The sequence below is a fragment of the Aphelocoma coerulescens genome, chromosome 2 (assembly GCF_041296385.1).
Source record: "Aphelocoma coerulescens isolate FSJ_1873_10779 chromosome 2, UR_Acoe_1.0, whole genome shotgun sequence".
Taxonomy (NCBI): Eukaryota; Metazoa; Chordata; class Aves; order Passeriformes; family Corvidae; genus Aphelocoma; species Aphelocoma coerulescens.
The window spans coordinates 156,120,893-156,145,791 of record NC_091015.1 but is presented as its reverse complement, the minus strand read 5'-3'; the positions used below and the strand labels follow the sequence as shown (position 1 = coordinate 156,145,791).

General features: G+C 45.6%; 1 protein-coding gene across 3 annotated transcripts in view; it reads right to left on the bottom strand.

Moving 5' to 3' along the window:
* Positions 1-24,404, bottom strand: part of ZHX2 (zinc fingers and homeoboxes 2) — a 75,486-nt gene extending 51,082 nt beyond the window's left edge. For all 3 annotated transcript variants that reach the window (XM_069005413.1, XM_069005407.1, XM_069005409.1), the window contains exon 1: positions 24,309-24,404. The gene's annotated coding sequence lies outside the window, so the exon portion shown is untranslated. The remainder of the gene's footprint in view (positions 1-24,308) is intronic.
* Between the last annotated feature and the right edge of the window lie 495 nt (positions 24,405-24,899).

Below are 24,899 nucleotides of genomic sequence, written 5' to 3'. Positions count from 1 at the left end.
CCTATCAATTTATCATCTTCACTGCACTGATGTCTGTATTGAACAGTAATTTGTTATGTGTCCGGGTACACAGCCCTGAACAGCCTGGGATGTTTTTGGAAACCAAAGCAACAAGAGGTTCACTGAACGTGTGATTCCTCCAGATCTAAGTGCTGTACTGGAATACAATTAAGGTTTGGATCCACCTTAGTATGAGGAGTGGACCCATGAGAACTCATGAAGTTTAACAAGACCAAGTGCTGGTGCTGCACCCAGGTTGGGGCAACCCCCAGTATCAATCCAGGCTGGGGACAACCAGATCAAGAGCAGCCTTGCCCAGAAGGACTTGGGGGTGCTGCTGGATGAGATACTGGACACCATCTGGCAATGTGTGTTTGCAGCCCAGAAAGACAAACAGTCCTGGGTTGCATCAAAAGCCTATGGCCAGCAGGTTGAGGGGAGTGATTCTGCCTTTTCTACTCTGCTTTGGTGAGACCCCACCTGCAGTGCTGTGTCCAGCTCTGGGATCCTCAACACAGAAAGGACATCAACCTGTTGGAGCAAGTCCAGAAGATGCCACAAAGATTACTAGAAGGATAGAGCACCTCCCCTATGAAGAAAGGATAAGAGAATTGGGATTGTTCAGCCTGCAGAAGAGAAGGCTTCAGGGTGACCTAATTGCAGCCTTCCAGTACCTAAAGAGAATTTATAGGAAAGATGGGTTAAGAATATCTACAAGGGCCAAATCAAAGATGAATAGGTTTATATTAGATATTATAAAGAAATTCTTTACTGTGAGGATGGCAAGACACTGGCAACAGGTTGCTCACAGAAGCTGTGGGTGCCCCACCGTGGGAAGTGTTTAAGGTCAGGCTGGATAGGGCTCTGAGCAGTCTGGTCTAGCGGGAGGTGTCCCTGCCCACGGCAGGGGAGTTGGAATGAGATGATCTTTAAGGTCCCTTCCAACCGAAACCATTCTATGATTCTATGATTCTAGTGGAATACATCTGGAACACCAGATACTTTTTAAGCTTTCTACCTGATTCACAATGGAGGACATAATTTCATTTCAGAGAGAGAACCCTGCTACTGCTTAGATACACCTTTGCCACTCACTCCAGCAGAAGCAGGTTTGAACCAAGGAAGATAAAGTGCAATTCCCATCCTGCTGTGAAGACTGTTCAGGAGAAATGCACTTTCACCTTTTAAAAATCAGACAAAATCAGAATTCATACAAAATTTATCTTATCCTTCCACATAACCTGCAACATGACATTACATTTCTTCTGTCTCACGATATATTTAATGAGGGGGAGAAAACCATACAAGTGCACACCCCTTTCTCCAGTACTCCTTGGTATTCTTCCAGAACAATTCTTCAAAGCTGCTGAGATCACTGTATGTTACCTCCTTTTTGAAGGATCAGATACATTGCATCAAAAAGCATGCAGGAAAAGTTCTAGGGCATGAAACCAATTTTTGCGCACTTTTATCTGGGTCAGCTTTTCTATTGATTCTGCAAATACTGTATCATTTCTTTTTAAGTTAAGGGTTTTCTTCGTTTAAAAAGAAGAAAAAGAGAACATCAGAATTTAAGTCAAACATCCATCTGAGCCAAGGACTGGTTTTGCTGAGTGATTCCAGATCAAAAAGGTAGATTTTGAAAATAATAAAATCCAACTAACAGTGAAAGGGCATCTGGATTGACTTCCAAATTCAGTAAATGCCCTCTTCCCATACTGCTTCTATTTTCATTAATAGCATTAATACCATCTTTGCTGTTGGGTGTACAAAACAACAGCTGACAACATCTAAGAAAGCTAAAATGAAACAAACACATTAAAACCACTCAGCCACATTTTAGCATTAATTCATCCCTTCCTTTCTCTGCCCCTCTGCCAAGTTTTCCTCCATGATTATGAACTATTTTGCACAGCCTCCAGCTTTGCTTTATATTGTTTCATCAACCTGATGTGTTTCTTGAGGTGCTCTGAAATAGAAATAATAAGTAAGAACTGGCCTCAGGTGACATCCTGTTTTAGGAGGAGATGACTTGTTGCAGACATCTTGAAGATCTTGTATCAACTTCATCTATACACACATAAGGTAAATGGAGATAGGACACTTCTCAGAGGACTCCCACCACCAGGTGACAGTTTGTAGTATGGACAAACTCAGAAAATTTGCTTACAACTTCAGATGACAGCAGAAAAAAAAATAAATAAAATAGTTGGGAATTCCAATTAGGTTGGTGAAAATAAAGAGCTAATGAACTGTCTCTCAAGTGCTTTTCCAGAATGGAATGCTTTAACTTCTGAGAGATGCTTTTTGTGTATTTTGGTGGTGGTGTGATGCTGAGACCACCGTGACATTGTCCAAAAGTCTGATTATCAAGTGTGCTTCTGCTGGAAGCTGGGTGCCTGCTTTGACAAGACCTTGTTCCATGGGGATCTGGGCATATAGCAAGAGAGACTGTGTACTTCCAAGTCAGAGCTCAAGAAGGGTCTGACTAAGATGAGCATTTATTCCCTTGCTCTGGGACTTATCTGGCATGCTCAAGATCCAGAGGATCGTCTGGACAGATCCATTAACCTTTTTATAGTCACTTTTCCCAGTCTGGAGAGCTGTGATGGAAAGATGAGTAATCATTTCCATCATACCTGCTGTGTGACACAAACAAAACCCCCAGTCTAAATGACTTCTGATATGCAAATAATTAAACCCCAACACTTTCCTGCCATGATTTTACCCAATAAAGCCTTGTCTTCATTAGGAACACACCGTCCCAGTCCTGCACTAGGCTGCTGGATGCTGCCTCCAGCATCGCACATCTATAACCAAAGAGCTGCAGACAAGTGAGCTGCCCTCTCTGCAGCAGGGCTGGAGGTCCCTTTGCCCAAGGATGGCCCTCCTTCCAGAACCCCACCCTGCTCTACTCCATCCATGGCCCAACTGCAGTTATTAATATACTTCTAATTGCAGGAATTATTGCTCTGTTACACTCTGTCTTCTCTCTTCCCCCATGCATTAACTGGTTGCTTGGAGCTCTGCAATCTTTCAAAGAAAATGCTTTGAAAAACAAGACTGAGAAGACTCACGTTAAATTGGGAAATGAGCACGCCTTGCTGGCTACCCCGGGAAACTAGGACAGGCTTCTCTCGACCAAATCTCCAGGTATCTCTGAGGCAGTAACAGTCGGCACAATTCTTAAAATACGCACAGGCTGATTAAAGGCTGGCTTACAGCACTCACTAGACTTGCAGCATTAGTGCAGACTTTTAAAATCGAACAGACATGATGATTTATGAAAGAAACCTTCTCCAAATGCAAGGCTGCTGCTTGCTAGACCCCCTTCCTTGCTCTCCCACCTCACAACACACCAAAAGCTCCCCTTGGGAAAGCCTGAGGTACCAAACTGGGCATAAGCAGAGGTACCCACACCTTGGATGTCAGTCCAAATTCAAACTAGCAGCTGTTTCAGTGTTAAAGTCAGGTTGTAATCCACACTTTTCCAGGGCTCCTGCTCACCAGCCGCCATCCTGCTTCCTCTCTTGCTGGGATATGCAGCACAGATGTCTGAGGAGAAAGTGGAGGGCTGAACCGGGACAGCTGGCCAACAATCTCCAAAATGTCGGAGGAGACAACTGCACAGCAGACTTTAAAGCAAGTATCCCTTCCCAACAGGACGCTTTCCCTGGGGGAAAGGTTTTCCCCTGTACACCACATCCCAGGCCCTCTCATTCATTTGCTTGCCTCACATTGAAAAAGCTTCGTTAGTGGAGAGGAGCCGAGTGCTGCCCGGCCCTGAGCTCTGCTCAGTGACCGATAAAAGCCGGACTGAGTAACCAGCAAGTACCTTCCTCTCCTTCCCCTCACAACAGGGGGAACAGGGGCTGCTTCCCTTCTGCTGCCTTCCCCACCTTCCTCTCAGCACCCCCATTGCCAAAATGAATTTAATATGGTGTTTTCATCCTCTTATTATGGATGAGGCAGAGCAAGACTAATAGTTTGGGTTTATTTCTGTTATGTCAGTTTAAATTAAGGCAAGGTTGCAAATCTGGCTTTGTCGCACCCATTACTTGGCTGAGACCACCACACCCCAGCAGTGCAAAGTGCTGTCTGGTTACAACCTCCAGCAGGCTTCAGCTGTGGCAGATGGTGCCCTGGCAGGGTATCACCCTGGCCATCACTGCTGGCTGCCATTTCTGTGCCAGGCTCAGGGCTGTGGCACTCCAATGCCCGTGGGAGCAGGGTGGGCTCCAGCTTCCCTCGACACCACCACCCTGCACCAACACTCACTCCACAACCTTGAGCATGCATTCCAGCCACCTTACTAATTTAAATATTTAGGCCACTTTGCCACAAATGTAGATGCTTTTGTTCCTCTGCTCTTTCACGTGGACTTCAATAAACAGGTTTTGGTCACCTGTCCCACAGGTGATAATACAGGGGACAGTTTAGCATCTTGAACAGAGCCATCAAGCAAATAGGTTGGCGTATGAATGTTAATGTACAAATATGCTGAACCTAAATGGACTCTCTTGTATGAGATTCAGAAATTACTACAGGAAATATAGTCAGAGGTCACCAGAGAAAGCTACTGGTAATTTTCAAATTTATACAGAATCATAGAATAGTTTGGGTTGAAAAGGACCTTTAATTATGTATTAATTACAATTAAAATGGACCATAGTCCAAGCCTCTGCACAGATACAACTCCTCAGTGAAGGAAACATTGGCTCTGAAGAATATCCTATAAAGCAAATTAAGCAAACACCTTTAAACCAAGCTCAGCAACCCTCCAAACCCAGGCAAGGTAGTTACAGCTCTCTTTAGCCTATCCTTCATGGATCTTCAAAGCAGTCTGTGGAATCAGTCATAACTTTCCCATTCGTCCTTTGCAACATTATGACAACTTCTGAATAACTGGGAAGCAGCACAGCAGCATCAACTAGAACATGCTCCACTGTCCAAATGCAAAATGCAGAATTTGGATTTAATTTGTATTTATATGGCTGTGTTTTCCAGATGAAATGTGTGGTCTCAGCAAAAAACAGACCCAGAGTCTCCACTGCCTTCATCCAAACTCAGCCATATGCTCTCACATGTCCCTCTGAAACAACCAGTGCCCCACCTGTGCCCCAAAATCCCTTAGAGCACTCTGCCCTTGCAGGGAGCCTGTAATGCTCTGTTGAGAGATGAGCAGTGCTCAAAAATTTTATTCTTGATAGAGGCTGTATTTAAAAAGTTTTTCTACTGTCCTCAGATAGTGTGGAGTTTCACATTTTGGATGTGTGACAAAGCAGGCATCGTGTGCAAGGAATTATAAATTCTGACTGCACAAAATTACCCTGAAGCTTGAACTTCAGGGCTGGATACGGACTGAACTTGACCCCTTGAATCAAATTGCTCAGATCTTCTCTGCTGCTAAAATAAAGGCAGAATTTTGTCCTGAAAGATTCCTGTTCCTCCTCAGTTTGCAGCAGAGTTTAACTAGAGACCTGTCAAGTTTCTAGTCTGCACCTCAAATAGCCTTGTCAAGTCATACAACCTGCAAGAAGCAGCCATGGTAGGGTTTTATTGTCAGGGAATGTAAACAAATAGCAGGCGGTGCTGTTCAGCTATCTCAGGTTGGTGCATACAATTTTAATTAAAGCATTTATGTAAATACAGATGCAAATGAGGTTCAGTATAGCATCTGGCAAATTACTATCAAAGAGCTGAGGCTACTGGCAAATTATCAGCATGAGCTCTCATGATGTGAAGGTACAAAATCCAGTCTTGGTCCAGACACTGTATATTTTATTTGGCTTAAATTGGCAGTAAAACACCATACTGATACATACAAAAGAAGTTAAATAGTCTTTCATTTGAAAAAAGAGCACTGAGGAGGTAAAACAACATCCTTAAAATTCGTCCTTTGGACAGCCTGTGTCTAGCAAGAAAAAACCCCTTTTTGTGCATTTCTGCAACACCTATCAAAGAAACACAAGGTGTCTCTGAAATGTTAATTAATCCATACTCTCCCCAAGGGATATCTATTTTAAAGATGGTTATATGGAGTCTGCATTCATCTCTCATTTGCCAAAGGCTCGCAGGGGGAAAAGCCACGGAGATCAAACCTGGACTTTGGCCCTGCTTCTCTGCATTCTCATCATAAGACTTCCCTCCACAAAAATCACAAGAACTCACTTACACCAAAGAGGTGTGAACCTCTTTGGCCTAGATATCACTGCCTCAAAGTAGTGTTAACTTCAAAACCTTGTTAAACTTGCAAAGGCTATTACAGGACAAGAAAAATAAAGGAAAACAAATCACACGAGAAAAAAAAACCATACACACAACATTTGAAAACTGAAAGAATCTTTAGATCATGCTGAAAGGATCTGATCTTTGGAAAATGAATAGGTATGACCAAGGTAATCTTCACAGAAGTATCAGCATGAACTTCTGCTGACTATTTCTTCCCTCCAGGTTCAATTCCATCTTTAGGGCCTTGCAAGGGGAGAGCAATTCTCCTTCTTTCAGAACTGCCCAGTAAGACCAATGCTTGGAAAGAGGCAATAGCTCCCAAGGTTTCAAAGCAGACTTAACTTGATCACCATCAATGATGCTTAAGTACATGCTTAACATTTTCCCTGCAATACCCTTGCATATTTCCCAGGATATGAAATTCCCACTGGCACTGACAGAAGTGAAATCACATTTCCAATTTATTTGGAACAGATGCATTAAGTTCCTTGGAAACAATTGTCATTATTGGTGATGAATAAAAGGAGGAAAAACACAGTACGGTTTAGAGCTGTACAGGTACATTCACAGTGCGACAAAATGTGACATACACATGTCATATCATTACTATGACAACAGTGTTTGGAAGATGTGTAACCAGCATTTTGTAAGCATATGGTCATATACTGGCCCCTTCCTGTGCTCAAAATGAAAAACAAAACAGAGGGACAGGAGCTAAAGGCATGAAGCCACAGACTGGCCAGTTTGCATTCCTTTGCCCTGATATCAGTTATAATGACTGCACAGTCATTCAAATGCTTTGCCTATTGACTTGTTTATTTGTCTTTAGCATCTTGCTTCCAAAAAAACCCAAAAAACTCCAAGAAACATATAGAAATAGCAAGTGTTAGTTTTGAACATCAGGGCACCAGTGTGAATTCCTACAGGAACTGTGATTTCGTGGCTGCAGGGAGAGTGTGGAAGAACAAGAAACAGTGATGTAATTAAAAAAATGATACTGAGGTCACACCTCCTATTATCTGTTGGAATAGGCTAAATGCAAGAGCTTTATGCTCTTTATGCTCTTGGAAATTGGACATCCCTGCCTTCCATGGCTATCAAGAGATACATATATGTGCATATATGTATATGAAACTTGCTGGAGAGCAGTTAACACTTCAAGCTCTGCTTCTCCATAGCATGTCTGCACTTTAACTGGAGTACCTGCTCTAGAAAAATAATTTTCTGGGTCCCCTTTGCAGGAAGAAACTTTGCCACTGGAGGGGGGGAGGGGTCAAGACTGTTACAAAGGATGAGACACCTCCCATACTTTGGGAGAAAACCAAGCCAAAATCACAGCCTTACCATGTACTGGTTTCAGGTCAGAACCCACATTCCTAAAGGAGGCCACGTTGGCCATCTTGACGATTTCTTCTTGATAATCACATCTCAGTAGACTTTTATCTTATCTGATGATTTAAGCAGGCTATTTCAATAGATTGAATGATTGCACTAGTTTTGCCAAAAGCAGTAAGTTACTTGCAACATACAAGCAGAGAAATAAAAGACTTGCAGGTCTGATATGGCCTCAGCTGGCACATCCTCAGTAATTCCTTTGGAAATCAGTGGTCCTATCCTGTACTGACAAGCTGAGCCACTCAGGTAGCAACTCATTACCCAGGGACATGGGTGGACCAGAGGAAAAGGAGAGGGCAAGAGGGTATGGTTCCAGCCAGGGTATGGGAGAGGTTTTAATTCCCTGACCTTGTGTAAACCGTTTTTATTCCTCAGAGCTTCTTCACTTAATTCTTGTAACAAAACTTTCCTGTATCACAAATACTGATATGGAAAATAACCAAGAGGATACAAGGTGCTTGTATTTTAAGAAATACGAGATCAAATAAGCACCAATAAACCACTCTCCCCTCTGCTTCTCCAGTGAGGCTGGGGATAACCTTGAAGTGTTCTTCTTGAGCAAAGAAATGTGTAACTCTAAAATGCTGGGGAGGAAGAGAAGAGCAGTATTTCATCAAAGAACCTGTACTAGCAGTGTAACAACATAATCTCTTGAAGGGAGCCAAGGATTAAAAGCTGGTGTGGAAAGACAGAGTAGGTAGTAAAAATACAACAGTATCCATCTTTCAAGACTCAAGGAGTGAAGCTGTGCTAGATAGAGGGAAGGAAGCTGCTCTGCCCAAGAGGTAAAGTTGTGCCTTGTTTCCTCTGTCTGAAAATTTTTCCACCTTTTATTTTTGGATCTCGCAACATTATCCAGCACTAGATGGCACATAGCTAGAATAACAGCCACCATACCCTGCTCAGAGCACAGCAGGAACACTGGAACCGCCCGGCAAAGAAAGAGGGCAAGAGAGAACATGGAACATTAAAATGCATCTCTCACCTCTGTTTTACTCAGGAGGATCAGAAAAAACACCTTTAAAAATTTACAGCAACTAATTTCCCAGAAGTACTCCAGCAGCAGAGGAACACCCGTGTAACCTCACAAAACGCTGCTCAATGGACAGGGCTACTGCGGCAGAGCCGGGCCCACAGGAGCCCAGCACGAGTCACTCCCAGGCTGCAGGAAGGGTGGCTTCCCCAGCACAGGCACGCTGTGCCTCGGGGCTGTGCCAACAGCGCCGCGTCACTCAGGAATCGCACCTCTCCACGCGTTTGGCCGGGACAGTGCTGCTGGCAGGAGTCGGTAGTGTAGGCACGGCTTAACCCCGAGCTATTTTCAGCAGAAGGCAGGATGCGAGCTAACTCCTCAGCATACAGTGCAGCCTGTGTCGTAATACAAAATCCAGCCTTTGTGCTTTGCCACACAGATCTGCTCAGTCCACTGGAGGCGGGGACCATCGGATGCTGTCAAGTAAGAGCCAAGATGCTGATGCCATGAAATAAATGGTTTTATAAACCCCCCAACAGCACAGTTTTCATTGATACATAAACTCTGGATGAGTGCTGTTTTGGGCCCCGTCACATCAGGCTAGGGCAGAAGGACCCCCCTATACAAGCAGGGCAGTCAAAAGGACAATCTGCAGTCCTTAAGCCAAGGCAAGCACAATGCATAAACGGCATCAGAGGAAAAAATGAGGAACTAACACATCTCAAAGGAGATTAAACTCTTCTGAAAAAGCCAGGTTTAGCAGGTGTTCCAAGATAACCTCATCCCAGACTCAGCCAGGAGCCATTTCATTTGTCTGTCTGACCCGTGCCCCCATTTCTGCCTATGAACTGATTTTGCCCTTTCTTCTCTTAACTTTAGATAATTTGGATAACATTTTCCTGGGTCAGAATTTACTATAACCCAAAGAGGCTGCTGGCTGGAGTACCCACCAATCTAAACACACATGAAAACTTCAACTAACATTTCCAACCCTGTGTATCACCCCTAGGGAAACAGGCAAACACAGATATAGCTAATCAACAGCTGGTTTCTACCAAAAATGCTAGAGACCCACAAGTCCCAATGAACTCCCAGTGCTCCACAGATCACTCAGACACCAAGAAAAAGGCTAGACTTTAGAAACCACTTTTCATAAATATGAACAATCATTTTTATCTTGACATGACTACACTTCCAGAAAAGGAAAATTAATAATGAGTTGTAGCATCCTCTAAAGCACAGTCCATTTCTCAGTCCAAAAGTGTTGAAATCAGGAACTTGCCCAAGACTGCAAACACGTGCTTTCCCCTTGGAAATGTAGCTCACATCTGAGCAGCAGGCAGAAGATACATCTGGAATTTCTCTGCTGCCAGCCACCGTTTTAGTTCATGTTATGATACCAAGAACTGAAAGTTGTTGTTTCTACAGAGAACACCTCCTTCTTCCAGTTATTTCATAGGATACAGTAAGTTTCTACTTACTGGAAGTGTTAATTATCACAGTTTTCTCACATAATTGATACTTGATAATTGATGCCTTTGGCAATGATAAGACACGGCCCCCAACATTTTGAATTACACTGATATTCCCTCCGCATAGGAAGAGAGATTTTACATCATCTCTTACCTGTGATTCAGCCTCAAACTCAGAGCTGGAGGAATGGTGTCTGTTTTGGATGGCAGACTCCTCCTAACTACCAAGGAAAGGGTGAGGAAAGGGCTCCCAAATCTTGGTGGGCTTGCTGAGAGGCATATCTTCCTTGAGGAAGGGAGCAGCTCTACAAAAGGAGAAGTAATGGCATCCACTGGTAACTAAAAACCACCAACGATCTGCTCTGCAGCCTCCACTGCAGCTGTCTCTAGAAGAGCTGCACCAGCCAACACACAGGGACTCAACTCTTGCACCTACCCATTTGCCAGCTTTTGGAGGAACTGCCTCAGTAAAGAGCCACAAAAGTAGCTTAAGATCTGGTTGTTATTCTTGTAGCAGCAGAATCCCAGAAGTCTTCCCCAGAGACATGCAAAAGCAGGTGGCAATCAGTATGCTGCTGGAATACTGCTGGAGATCAGCTTGACAAGGGAGTCCCATCAGTGCCTACTGAAATCATACAGGGCACAGCATGACCACTAACTTGTGTCTACCACATTCACCTTGCCATAGCAGCGTGACATAAACATTAACTTAAACACTGTTTCAGTGAAGAGCTTTGAATTTCTACCCTGCATCTGCCCTAACTTTGTTCAAGCAATTAAAAGGAATAGCTCCAGGAGAGAAAACAAGCATCCCTTGCAATTTGATATAATGTGGGATAAAATATTCACTCTATAAGAAATAACAATAGAGTTGTACCAGAGAATGTTTCTGATATGGATTTATTTTGCCACCCGGCTCCACTTCAGCACTACTTGCAAGCCCAGAAGCTCAAATACTATTAAAGGCTGGTCATTCCTGACACACCCTGCATCTTCCAAAGACAGAGGACCTTTTACTCTGAAGGCCAGCTGCAAATGGAAAATATGTTAAACATTGTGCAGACCAGTCCTCATTCCTGGAGTCATATGGAGGAGGGCTTCGGTGGATCAAGGCCGTGTTTGTCCCTACTGGGTCCCTCGTGGACGGCTCAGGCGGCGCTCTGCCAGCACCTACGTGTGCACACAGTCTCACCTTGGCAGGTGGTCGCCAACAGCCGCTCACACCCACAGTCTGTGCATGAGACTGAGAGGCGAGAGGGGCTCTCTGCAAGCCATTCCAAGGTGCTTAATGGCAACACCCCGAAGGGAACAGAGGCAAGAAAGAACAACAACTAAAAGCCCGTGCCAGTTTTATCCCAAAAACTCCCAAAGGCGGGCAGAGCATCCAAAACCAATAGTCTGAGGGCTAGGGGGCAGAGGCAAGGTTGAATGACATAACAGAGGCCAATGGGAAAAGGGACTGGGGGGGGAAGAGGACCAGTGACCAGCAGAATCTAGACAAAGGGAGAAGTTTCTAGCACCGTGTTGTAAGGAGAGACAAATTTTAAGGCAGCTTGGGGAGTGTAAAGTGGACTTAGCCACCGCAACAGAGTCATACCTGTTCTCTTTAAAGTGTATCTCCCCACTTTACAAAAAAATGCCTCCCACGTGTATTTACACCAGTGTCTGCTCTGCAGATGGCTGTGGGAAAGAAACAGAGATTTTAATCTGCCTGGTGCACCACCAGCTGAGCTGCAGTTGGGATTCAGTGGACAGTCTTTATTGATGGTAGACTTAAGCATGAGACGAACACAGTTTTACCTCCAAAATCTGAATGGAGGGGTAAAATAGCTTCCCTGCTGTTTCTTGGCACCAGAGAGAACTAAAACAAACTGGCTTCTTCCCAGAGAAAGCACTACTCAATGCTCCTCTCTGCGATCATGTAGGAGCTCTGGAATGGGACAGGAATGACTCGGAGCATTCAGGTGAGGCTTAGCAAGCGTACACCTATTTGACACTAACCAGACTTCAATCAAAAGTAGCACAACAGTTTGGGCACAACATTTCCATCCTCTGCTGGCTTTCTATTGCTCAGCTCCAGGCAAATTGTTCAACTTCTGTGCCTCAGTTTCCCCACCTCTTAATAAAATCTCCCCTGGAGGTATCAATTACACCATGGTGTTTGTGCAGGAGGATGCAAGGAAAGCACTACAGGAACTAGAGATCATCAATAAAGCATCCAAGACTCTGCCACCGATGCTTCAGCAAACCACCAGCCCACTCGACCCCTAGAGCCAGATGTGCAGCACTAGCTCAGAAAGCCAAAAAACAGAAAGAAGCTGCCAGCTTCTTCATATTCATGATCTCTTTAATAAAGCTCAACAAAACTTGGAGGCATGTTCTCTGCTGTTGCTCTTGCCCTTTCGCACAGCGAGCAAGTCATAAATATTTCAGGGAAAGAGTCCAGAAAATTTGCAAGATTGGTCCTAGCCTCTTACAGCATTAATGAGCAGGCCATTAATAGTTAATGAAGCAGCTGCTGGTGATCTCAGAGGTAAAGGCAAGACGAGAACAGTAGTGTTTGCCCATTCACTACAATGTGATAATGTGAAGGAATGGCTTGATCCTTCTATCAAATTCTCCCCGTCATAGCAAGACCCAGAAGCTGGATCACAGGACTTCCAGCAGAACCACATGCAACCCCCTGCCCCACTGCTGTCACCCAGCAGGGATGCAGAAGTGGTCTGAACTGACCATCCTGATGCTCTGGGCACATCTGTGGGACTGAAAAGGCCTCAGTGCTGTGTCTTAAACCTAAGAGTAATGTTCCAAACACTTAATCAGGTAGGACCACGCCATGCCTATGTGCAGGTGCGTGTGTGCACCCCACAGCAATACAAATGTAAAAATGCCAATAAAAAGAGTGGGGGTTGAGGCCTCTTAAAGGTCTCAACTGTTTGTTCAAAGCTGCGCTTTGAAAGCCAAATTCACAATACAACTGGGAAGCCACCTTCAAAGAACAGTTTCTGTGATTTCAGCCTCAGATGCAGTGAGGACTTTGGTGAAAAGGTATCTTTGCTGTACTTACACTTTCATATGTCTGAACTGACATCCCTTGGCTGTATGTTTGCAGACAGGAAAGCATGTCACCTTATGGCATTATCCCTGCCAGTATCACTGATTTTTAAAAGATCTGTGAGGTTTGTTTTTGTCTTCCTCCACATTCATGTGTATGTGGGTCTATCAATTCCAGCACAGTAACTTCCTACTGGTTTAATGGAAACAGGGTGTGGAGAGACCCCTACCACTCATGCTCTGGAGAGTGGTTAGTCTGACCCAGTGCACGCAGGAATTCAACACCACAAATCAAACACACTAAAAGCAGTTTGCGTCGGTCCTGCTGGCCCCAGGAATAATCAGTCTCCTCGATTTCAGCTCACATCACATCTGGCTTGTCACAGATTAAGCCTTTTCTGTGGTTTTCTAATAGGGGTCTGCACAAAAAGCAGGGATTGGTAGCAGAGAGGCTCCCTGAAGACCCCCAGGTGGATAAGGACAGTACAGACCCACCTTCCTCAAGAGCAAACTGAGCAGGGTTTGGATTCAATCTGAGTATCTCCCTTTTATGTAAGTGTCCTTAGCACAGAGTGCAAAACTTCTCTGTTCCAGGACTGGCAGTCAAGAGCCTTGCATTCAAAGGGAAGAGAATAAGGAAAAGAAAAGCTTAATCTCAAAGTTACAGTCTTAATTCCACCCTCCAAACCAGAGATGTTTTAGTAGTGCAGGAGTCAAAGGCAACCGCAGCACCGGGCCCTTTGTTAAATAATTAACTACAATTTGCCTAATCTATCTGCAGGTTCTCACTGAAGAGACAAAAAATTTCCCCATCAACACCCCACTCTCACCTACGAAATGAGCTTCCTACATCCCCTCCTGGGATAATCCTCTAGTTTTTAACAAAACTGGTCCTTGACTTATCTCACCTTCAAACATGATTCTGCCTGCTGCTTTCAATGCAGGTCAAAGGCGACCTTAGTAGATCCTTACTGCGCTAAGACATAAACCAAATTTATTAAGTTAAATTTCAAGTTATTACTTTATACTGTAATTTTATTAAAAATTATCATTTGCCAAACACGCTCTGGAAAAAAAATTACTACTCAGACTCAACAATAAGGTACATAATTAGCAATGAATGCATAGTGTCTCTTTTTAAAATCCACAGCATGTAACACTCCTTCATGCTTTGAGTGGGGAGTGTCTTAAAGTCCGTATAAACATTGATTTCAAGACTTTAATACCTTAAACTATTTAAATCACATTAAGGCTGAAACTTCATATAGTTTGAAACTTCAAACCCTGCCAAATCCAGATGTCTGTTGGGCTGTTCCTCACTCTCACACCATCTAGTCTACATAATTTAAGAACAGATATTTTAAAACAGCAGACAAGTAAAAAAAAAAAAGTCTTTAATAACCTAAAAAACCTACCCAACCTCAAATGTTTCTTAATCAACTTCCTATTAACTGCCTGTTTCATTTAAAAAAGAAGAAAAAAAAAAGTTGGTATTTTACCTTCTCCTACAGCTACACTACAAAACTTTCAGTGCTAAGTGTGCGTAAAATTTTCTTTCCAACCCTTTGATAACTTAATTTTTTACTGATTTTACAACACAGCAAAGGAACATGGGCCACCCATGCACTAGCCAAAAATTAATCAAGCTGCAACTCCAAACAAGCCAAGTGGCCACAGCAGAAGTTGAAGAGTGTTCCAAACTGAGTATCTGTAGGCTGCAAAGACCATTAATAAAGGGTTGCAAATCACAGTCCTTTTCCGCTGCTGTGCTGACCAGCAATCATGAATCTGAGCAGAAGAAGGGTATGTCAGCCAATCTGTGCCAGCAGCTCAGCATGGGAACCCTTCTAGAAGATGCTACAGCAGGGCCTAGATACACAAACTGAACAGTGACCTCACAACACACAGTAGCACCCTCCACCCTGGGACTCAGTAAAAGGGTCAGGATAAGACAAAAGGAACAAATAAAACCCCTATCTACATAGGGATGAACAGATTAAAAAAATAAAATAACTAAAGCATGTTAGATGAAAACATGAACCAGTGTAAGTCGTACTGCTTGTGCCAGTGAGAGGCAAATAGGAAATAGGAAAGGATGCCTTGAGTGCAAGGCAGATAACTAAAAAATAGGATCAAATTCCAACCTTGGCTGCAGAAATCAATAGAGAGGAAACTCAGGTATGAATTTACCTTTCCTGTGCAAATACACCATTCAAAATGCATCAAACTACATCTCACATCACTCCACACAACGTATCTAAAAGCTAAAAGCGTGGCAGAGCCCAGGTGGTAATTCCCACCCCTCTTGCTGTCTGCTACCATCTGTAAGTAAAGCAGCCTGCAAACAGCCACAAATGCTTTGCCATACAGTACTGCATACCATTGACATCACCACCAATTTTGGGATGCAGCTTGTGTTAAATACCCAATATCTCCTTGCAAAGTACCTCGAACACTTTTCCAGCAGTGCTTCCCATTCAATAGCACATTTCAAAGCAGATCCCTCACTCCATCAAGCACCACAACAGTGCTTTCCCTGCAGATGGCAAGGTGCTTTCCCTTGTCCTGCAAGCACCCTGCCACAGCAAGCTCCCTGCTGGGATCTGGATGGAGCCCTCCAAAAAAATATCAGGGTGGGAATAGACTGTTAGGGGAAGAGCTGAAGCAAGAGGGTACTACAAAGAAATTAAAAATGCAAACCATGTACTCAACAATGATCTTCCTCCTAAACTGGGCACAGGGTGCAGACAGGGATTTGTGGACATTTTTTAAAATTATTTTTTATTTAGAAGAACCCCATATTTAAGTCCCCCTGAATATTTGTGGGAGAGTTGCAGAGGGCTCAGCATGGAATTGAAGCCAGGTGTCAAAGGGTGTCTGGTGCCTGCTCACACCTTGCACCCTAGGGCTGTGGACCCTGAGGTTGGAAGCACTCACCCTTGAGCACTTTGTGGTGAGAACAAGACCATTCACCACTCACCAAGAAGAAAGAATAGAGTAAGCAAAAAGGAGTTCAGATTTCAGGAGATTAACTTTAAATCCACCAACTCAGTGCTCTGATTTGCTGCTGCAAAGGGATGGGGCTGGAGCTAAGATCATTCCTATGCAGAAGTTCTTTTAAGCATAAAAAATACATTGTGACACTCCTCTCCTGACTTGGACACGTACTAAGTGTTTGCACGCTCTCCTGGACCATCACACAGAGGGTAAACACATAAAAATAAGTTCAGTAACAGGACAACAGGACAAGCAAACAGAATCTAAGGCACTCAAGCATATTTAGGGTTGAAAGCAAAATCCTTCAGAGAGCTAAGATTTTTTTCCTTTATCTGATTAAGCATGGATCTTGAAGCTTGTGTTTGCCTTGAGCAGTATTTCCCAAACCACCTCACCCCCCTGACATCACCAAGGCACACAGACAATAAGCCAACAGATACACAGAAAACGGGCATCCTGTGAAAACTATTCTGGCAACAGTAAAATTGTGAGGATGCTCTAACTCTAAAGACATGCCTATTTAAAAGTAGTTAAGAAAATAGTTCCCTCCAAACACATCATTCTTTCTTGTCACTCCAATTGTTTTAAAACACACATGGAGCTGACTCCTCTCTTGTGCTCAAGAATCCCAGTCAGGTAGAGGGAAGTAAAGGCTTCTTTAGGCAGCACTTTACTCTGAATTTACTCATCACCATTTGTAGCTGGGAACTTCCTACCTGCTGAAGCTGGGCAAAATCCTGCAGGTTCTCAGTGGCCAGCAGCCCCTGCCCTCAGCAGCCCGGCATGGGCGCGCTGGGGACTGACGCATTTGCCCACTCTTCCATGTGGCAACCCCTGGCACTTTCCCTGGTTTGAAAACCCCACGTGAAGCTTTTTCAGCAGCATCAGCCAGCTTTTTCAGCTGGCTTCTCAAAGAAAACTAAACCTAGCCCTCACAGTGGTCACAGAGTGGAGCTGGTACCTTCCTAGCAAGATGCATGTACCCAAGCACAGGTTGGGAGGACCTGTGCCTTAGGTTAAAGCCCAGGTAAAAGGGCTACTGTCTCAAAAAAAAAAAGGATGCAAAGTCCTGAGATGTGAGGAACGGATCCCAAAAATCTGCAACCGCAAGGTCATGACTCCTGGTACTGAATATCACTTGATGGTAATGAAAAGCAGCATCATAATGGTGACAGGCTGCAAGAGGTGACATGGGGATGCTAGATAGTAAATACATGAGCGATAAAGGACTCTGTAACTACCTTTGGCTGAGCAAAAGGAGGGCACTGGTGTGCTGGTCCCATGGGTGGGAGCAGTGACAGACGTGGACTTCCAGCCAGGCAGCCAAGGGCTCTCCCCAGGAGGGAGCTGAGCACTCAAACAACTTCCTCGCCTGTTAATCACATGGAAATAAACAACACTCTTCACAGAAGACCAGGAAAGGGGATCTCTTTGGAAAAATGCAGAAAAAAACAGCTTCAGGGGAAGCCGTGATTCTTTGAGATAACCCCATCTTCCACAATTTTCAAAAAACTGTACCAAAGTCCAAAAGACAACAAGCACCGAAGACTTTAACAGCAGCGTGCTCCCAGCAAAACATTTAAATAAATCAGTTTCTGGAGAGACAAAAGAAAAGGAAAAACTCCCTGTGATGCCTGACAGCTTGTGCTCAAGAGGATGCTGAACAAAAAACCCCACAACAAGACATATTTTCTTCTGAGGTGGGCAGTAGGAAGAGGGGGGGGGGGGAAGGCATATCCCCAGAAACACTTGAGGCCAGAACCATCAGGACTTTCCTTCATTTTGTGTGAAAGTGAATCAGCAGTGCTGTGCCAGCCCGGCAGCAAAGCCTGGAGATACTGCCGCTGTCTGCTTCGTACTGGCTTTCACTGGAATGAGAGGAGGCAAAAACCTCCCTGCACCACTTTCCAGGCCACCATCCCGGCACACTTTGAAACCCTACTAAACTTAACTGCTTCCAACTGGTATCCTATTGGATATTCGTCTTGCTAATAAGATTTAAGAAAAAGAACAAGTATTTTCCCACTTCTGCTATCAAAGTGAAGTGCAACATTAAATAACTGAAACTAATAAGCATGAAATTAGGTTAAGAAATGTAAAAAACAGATGTCCAAAACTTGGAGTGAGAAAAGGGAACACACACATCAGAGGCAAGGGAAGGGGCACAGAGTTCTTGAGACATACTGGTATTTTATTAAATCCCTCTGAGGGTGCCTTCAGCAGCAGCTCAGAACCTGCTTTTTTTGGGTGGTATTTAAAAAAAAAACCCAAACCACAAATAACAAGATTCTGCTTAAAAGAAAGGAACCACATTCTTCCCTATACAGTCTTGCTCACAGGACTTCTTCCTCCACTCATCAAACTGGACAAGAGGTTAAGTAACACTGAATCTGAGGCTTCCTTAGTTAAAGTCACTGACTCAAAAGAAGCAAGAAAATCTCTTTCCATTTGTTTGTTGGTTGGGGTTTCTTTGTTTATTTTAAGCTCCAGTGAGTGAAGCATCAAGTTTTAACACTTATTAGAAAATTGTGGGAACAACATACAATCAACTACAAGAGAAGCCAAAATAAACAGGTAATTTGAGGTTGCAAGTTTTAAAAAAATATTTAATATTTAAGAGGGGGAATAAGGTTAGGACAGGAAGAATGGGGGGAAGAAAGGGAAGGAAACCCCAAGATTTCGCGCCTCTTATAGGACATGAAAAGCAGTGCAAAACATTCCCATCCCACCCCATCCACTGCTCACATGAAATTAATTGTCCCCTCCACCAGTGCCAACTGGGACCACACTGTAAATCACACCATCAAAATGGTACAGGTTAAAAGCTAACACTAAAGATTTGTATCTTTACATGTCACTTATGAAAGGAGGGAGAGAAGCAGATGGCTGTTTCTGTGCAAAGCCACAGCTAAGGGTTTGCTAAGTGAAGTAACACAAGGCAAGTAACTTTGCTTTTCATCTTGCAACATTTTTCCAGGGAAGAAGATGAATTTCAGGCTGTGGATGAATTTACCAAGTGAACTGAATTACACTGTGGGCAGGTAATACCGGTCTTCAGGAAACTCCGTGACTTGCACAGAGCCATTGCATTTCCCGGGATGCGCCCATTCCTGTGATCCCAAGCCTACAGTGCCTGTACCTGCAGGAGGGTCTGCTCCTAACTGCGGCTTAACTCCAGCAGTAACAAGGCTTTCCCAGAGGGGAGAGTTGATGTGCAGACATCAAGAGCTGAACACGCACGTGACAGCAGGAATGTCTGCACGGGCACATCTCATTCCAGGTCTGTACCACTAACCTTGTCAAGCGTTGTACCTGCCCAGGGCAGGACACGTCACTGAAGCAGCTGTGCTGGCAAAACCCATCAGCAAAAGGGCTGTTACACCAGCAAAGGGACATTTTTGCCAATGTCACGTACTGAGACAGGGTTGGGACGATAAACATCAACACATTCACCCAAGGATAAAGTTTTTGGTGTGCTCATGGGATGCTGACCAGACCAAAGTGCCTGTGTGCTCCAAGGCCCTGGGTACCTTTCCTTATGAGATATTAAACATACACATTCTCACTTTTTATGAAAGCCTGTAGAGATGGGACAAGGAATAACGGTCTTAAACTGAAAGAGTGTAGGTTTAAATTGGAAATAAGGAAAAAGTTTGAAGGTCCCTTTCCACCCTCAGACTGGGCAGTCCCAAATGAAGGCAGCACGAGACAGAGACCTACATGATTTCAGAGCTTTTGAACCAAGCAGATGGAAACTGAATCCAAGGGTGAGCTTGGACCACGGTACTGTTTAACCTGGAGTCTGTGTGGGTGGGAGGTGTAGAGATCTGCAAATTCCTCCCAGTAAGTCTGTAAAAGTTAATTTGAGAGGCAGACAAGTGGTGAGCAGGCTCCACTTTGCTAGACCGGGTCCCTGCTGGACAACAATGTGGAGAAGTTATAAACTGCAGATGTTGTTGGGGAGGCTTGTTCTCAGAGCAAAGCTGAATTCCCTGCCTGTGCCCTGTTTTCAGCACCCAGCATGTGCCCATGCCCCCCGCCAATTTGCAAAAGGTTGTCAAAACTTGCTGCAAGCTCACTCCTCCACTCCTGATGTGCAATTTCTAACCATGCAGGTGTTCCAGACCACCTTCTTTCCCATTTGCTTCCCAACCCTTCCTCCTCAGTCACCCCTCCAGATGGCAAACGCTCCCCTGTCAAGCACTGACATGAGCCTTCCCACCGCCAGCCCCATCGGGGCATTGCCCAATGCAGGCCAGGCACGTGCAGTCTCATCCATGAATTCAAGGAGATGTTGCACCATAATCCACCTCCTCAGCTATCAGAACCTCCCAGGATGACTTTTCTGAAGTCCCCTCCTGGTTGCCAACACCTAAACCTTCTCTCCTTGCCTGTGTCGTTCTCTCTCTGCTCACAAACAAAACCCAGTGATCTGAGCCTTCTGCAGTGCTAAATACACAAAATCATTTTACACCTCTCCCTGAGTTTCACCAGCAGACTCACAATACTGGTCATTCTATATAAATTCCGCTTACGGAAAATTCAGTTTTCACTTCAGAAACTGGTTTGAGGTCTCATGGTTCTGAAAAAAGCTTGCCAAATGCATTGTCTTATTTTCAAACTCAACATTTTTGCAACAACCCCAAGTGCTAATTTTTAAAAACAAAACAACCAATGAAACAACCCTTCTGCCTTGCAAAGGCACGGCAGTTTTGGGGAGAGGGCTGGCTTGGTGATTTCTGAACTGTCTCTGGAAGGCAAGGCTGGAATTGAATGCTCTTCCCTTCATCTTCCAAGTGCCCAACTTACTTTATTTCCATTTTGCTACATCTTCACAAATTAAACTCTCAAATACTACCCTGTATGAAAAGTATTTGAAACATTCTGGAAACCAACAGCTCTTTCAGCTGCTCAGAAAGAAACCCAACTTACTGTTACCCTGGGACTGAAATGTACCATTACATCCCGTAAACTTCAGATCTATTTTTGAAAGCTTGATAAAATAAACTAACCACGAATATTAGTTCCAGATGATGGGACACATGTAAACACACCTTGACAGAGGAGCAGCAATTATTTTAATGGCTTTAAGTTAAAGCCTTCATAGATTACTTTAATGCCAATTTTTGTTTATTAACTTACTTTCAGTATGAACAGATACCATCATGCAGATGTGCAGTAACTTTTAGGGAAAGAACACACTTGCTGAATTACCCTCACACCTGAAAGAAAGTCGAACTACAATTACACTCCACACAAAATGTAAATGCAGCTTTACCTGACAGCCATGCTGAAATCTCAGGAAATTCAGTTTTGACACTGCATGTTTCTGAACAAATTCTAATTAAAACACTCTTTTGATTTATTTTCAGTGGATGTTTCCATTCCTTAAGTGGACACAAAGAAAAATAATTTAGATATGTATCAAAACATCCCTGCCAGAAGAAACTCCAAATAGTATTTCTGAAGATCATCCAATTAGGGCAAAGCAAAAAGGAATAAAACCTGAAGATGTTGCACATGCAAATACAGTGATGTCATGCCTGGCATTAAACTCTTTGTCTTTTACGAGGATGAGCAAAACCTGCTGTGTTCTCATTCCAGCCTGGAGCAGTTTGAAACTGGTCTGAAAATGTAAAAAGAAGCTAGTAACTTTACTAAATTTAATGCTGGCTTTTTTTCACTTTTAATAAAAACACAAAAAAACTTCCCCCCCACAAGAAGAATGAACCCAAATATGACACTACAAACTTGGGCTGTTTCATATAATGGATTATTCACTTTACAGACATTGTCTAGAAATTGCTGATTTTAACTAGAGTAAAAAGGAAAAAAACAAGTGGTACTTTGAGAGAAAGCGACTGGAAAGAGTGTGCTACTTTCAAACACTGACAGCAGGAAATGTCCTGTGTGACGAAACTCTGACAGGCAAACTCCTGGGGTGGACAGGCAGGAAAAATGTCATTTTACAAAGGTGAGTAATCACAAGGTCTTTGGGCTGATAACTGAGATATACAAACTGATCCATGCTTTCTGGCACTGAGTTTATCATGGATACAAGAACAGAGGATAAACATGGGAGAGCTCTTAGCCATTACTTTCTGCAGAAGCCTGAGGGGATAAACACACATATGGGGGCAAAGTAAAATAATGACCAGCCAATTCTTAGCATTTATATTCTTCCCAATTGCTGGCCAATACCTTGCTTTCCCTGATCGGAAGATCAATTTGCAATTCTGTTTCAAAGAGCTGCTGAGTTCATACAACACACTGAAGCCACATCTACATTAGAAAGGCTTCACCGGGACAGAAATACATTATCCTGGCAAAGCACTTCGGTCACAGATACCTCTTAAACAATAATATTACTCATCTGCTGGTCTAATAAAACCACGGCAGCACACACCGCTCTTAATTCGCATGCCATTTCCCAGTAAGGCTGCATGCACGAGGTTTCTGCTAGACACATCAGACCTCCTCTAGTCACACCGGTGCCTGCACGACCACCCCAGCCCCGGCCAGGAGGGACAAACCCCGCACAAAGTTTAATCTGTAGTTAGAAAACAAAAAAAAAGGCACCTCATTGACAGCCTTGCGCTGTGACCCTGCTATTGCTGCAGAAAATGCCCTGTGCTGCCAGAGGTGCAGCTTCTCTCTGCCACTCTCATCCGCTGCTCCCCGCGCTGCTGCTGCGGGACCCGGCGGGCAGGAGCTGCATATGCCCAGGAATCCTGATCACTTTCACACCCAGCCAAGAGCCCTCCTCTTCCCTCCTATTCCTACTTCTTTGGATGTTTTCTCCCCTTTTGCTCTCCACCTTACAATCCAAAACTTTTGCTGGATTCCCCTGCACGGCAGGACACTCACAAGTTCACAGGGTTTCCAAGGAGCACCTGCCCCAAGACAGGATGGAGAGCCGCCATCGGAGAGGTGCTTGGGCAGCCAAGAGGGGAGGAAATCAGAGCCATGCCCCGCCCCCCCGGCCGTCTCCCTCAGGAGGGATTCCCAGGCTCTGAGCGAACAAAAGTGCTCAGGGAAGAGCTTGGCATACGGATACCCCAAAGTCAGACAGGTACATCCCTGTATCATTTCCAAGTTCTATTCCTGGGGGGAAGGGGGGGGGGTTGGGAGGGAAGAATAAATCAGTGTCCTTCCCTGTCGCCTTCATCCCAGAGGGAGAGAGAGAAGGAGGAAAAAAAAAGGAGACGGTTCTGTGATGTCTTTGGAAACCGGCTAAAAAAACGGGAAAGTCACCCCTCATTAAAAAAAAAAAAAAAAAAAAAAAAAAAAAAAAAAAAAAAAAAGAAGTGGATGCAACGTGCCAAAGCCCGAATTTCCCCAAATCTCCCCATTTCAGGGAAAATAAAGTGCCACGGGAAGGCAGAGCCTTTCACCGAGGGTGGTGGAGGAGGGATGGAGCGGGGCGCCCCGCTCTTCCCCGCCGCGGTCCCGGCTCGGTGCCGCCGCTCCGCCTCGCCGCTCCCCGCAGTTACCGGCAGCGAGCCCCGCGCCACGACCACGGTGTCACGAGTGGGAAGGGGGCTGCCAAAGAGGGGAGGGAGGGCAGGAGGGGAAAAAAAAAATAATCAAAAATTAAACCAGAAGAATCCGCTGCCAAGTGCGGCCGCGGGCGCGGAGCCACGCGCGGCGACGGCGCCGGGCCCCTCCCGCGCCCCGGGGCGGCTCTGCCCCCCCGGCCCGGGAGCCCGCGGCTCCTCGTCAGGGACCGCGCTGACAAAATCCCCTGCTCGCCTCTACGTAACGCCCTGTCGAAAGCGGACGCCATATTTTGTGTTGCTGATGTCGACATAGACAAACGTAGACATGTTCCCCCCCCTCCTCCTGCTTTTCCCCCTTCACCCAAACTTGCGATCGGGAGGCGGCGGGGAGCGGGAGAAGGGCGGGGGGAGGAAGGCTGCATGGCCAAAGATGAAAAATACAAATAAAATAATGAAAAGCCCACCGCGAACAACCCTCCCGGCTCCCACCCCCGGCGGTATCCCTCGCCCTCCCCCCCACCTCCCGGCTCCCTCCGAAGTCCAGGGAACCGGACAGTTTCTTGCAGGAGGAAAAGTTGGGTGCGAGCGGTCGGGGCGGGAGCGCCGGCGAGCGTCCGTGCGCAGGGAGGGGGCGGCTGGGGAGCGCCGCGCACCGGGGGAGGGGGCCCCGCCTGGGAAGTTTCCTACCTGCGCCCAGGGCGGCGGCACCGACTGTCCCGGGCGGAGCGGCACCGGGGCTCCGCTCCGCGCCGCTCCGCTCCGCGCGCCGCCCGCGGCCGCGGGACCCCGCGCCCCCCGCCCCCGCCGCGCCGGCCCGCGGGGAACACGCGCGCCCCGCCACGCGCGCACGCACGGGCCCGGCCCCGCCGCGGAAAAAAAAAAGGGGAGAAAAAAAAAAAAAAAAAGGAAAAAAAAAAAAAAAAAAGGAAAAAAAAAAAAGAGCCCTCGATCGGCGGGGATCTACGCCAAACCCCACATGATCTCTGACGTCAGCCTGCGTATTTGCATACGATACCACCGCCGGCGCGGCCGCCGGGGTCCCTCGGCGTGGCGGAAAGTTGCGCGCGGGGCCGCGCCCCCCCCCATCGCCCGCCCGGCCCGGCCGCGCCTCCCGCGGCTCAGCCCCAGCAATGCTCCACGCACCCCCCGCCCCCTGCCCCGAGCGTGGGCTCCGCCGGGCGCTCCGCTGCCCGTGTGGTGACACCGCCGGCCCGTGCCCGGCCCGGCCGGTGGCATCGCCGGTCCTCGCCGCTCCCCGTCCCGCTCCACGGGCGGAAC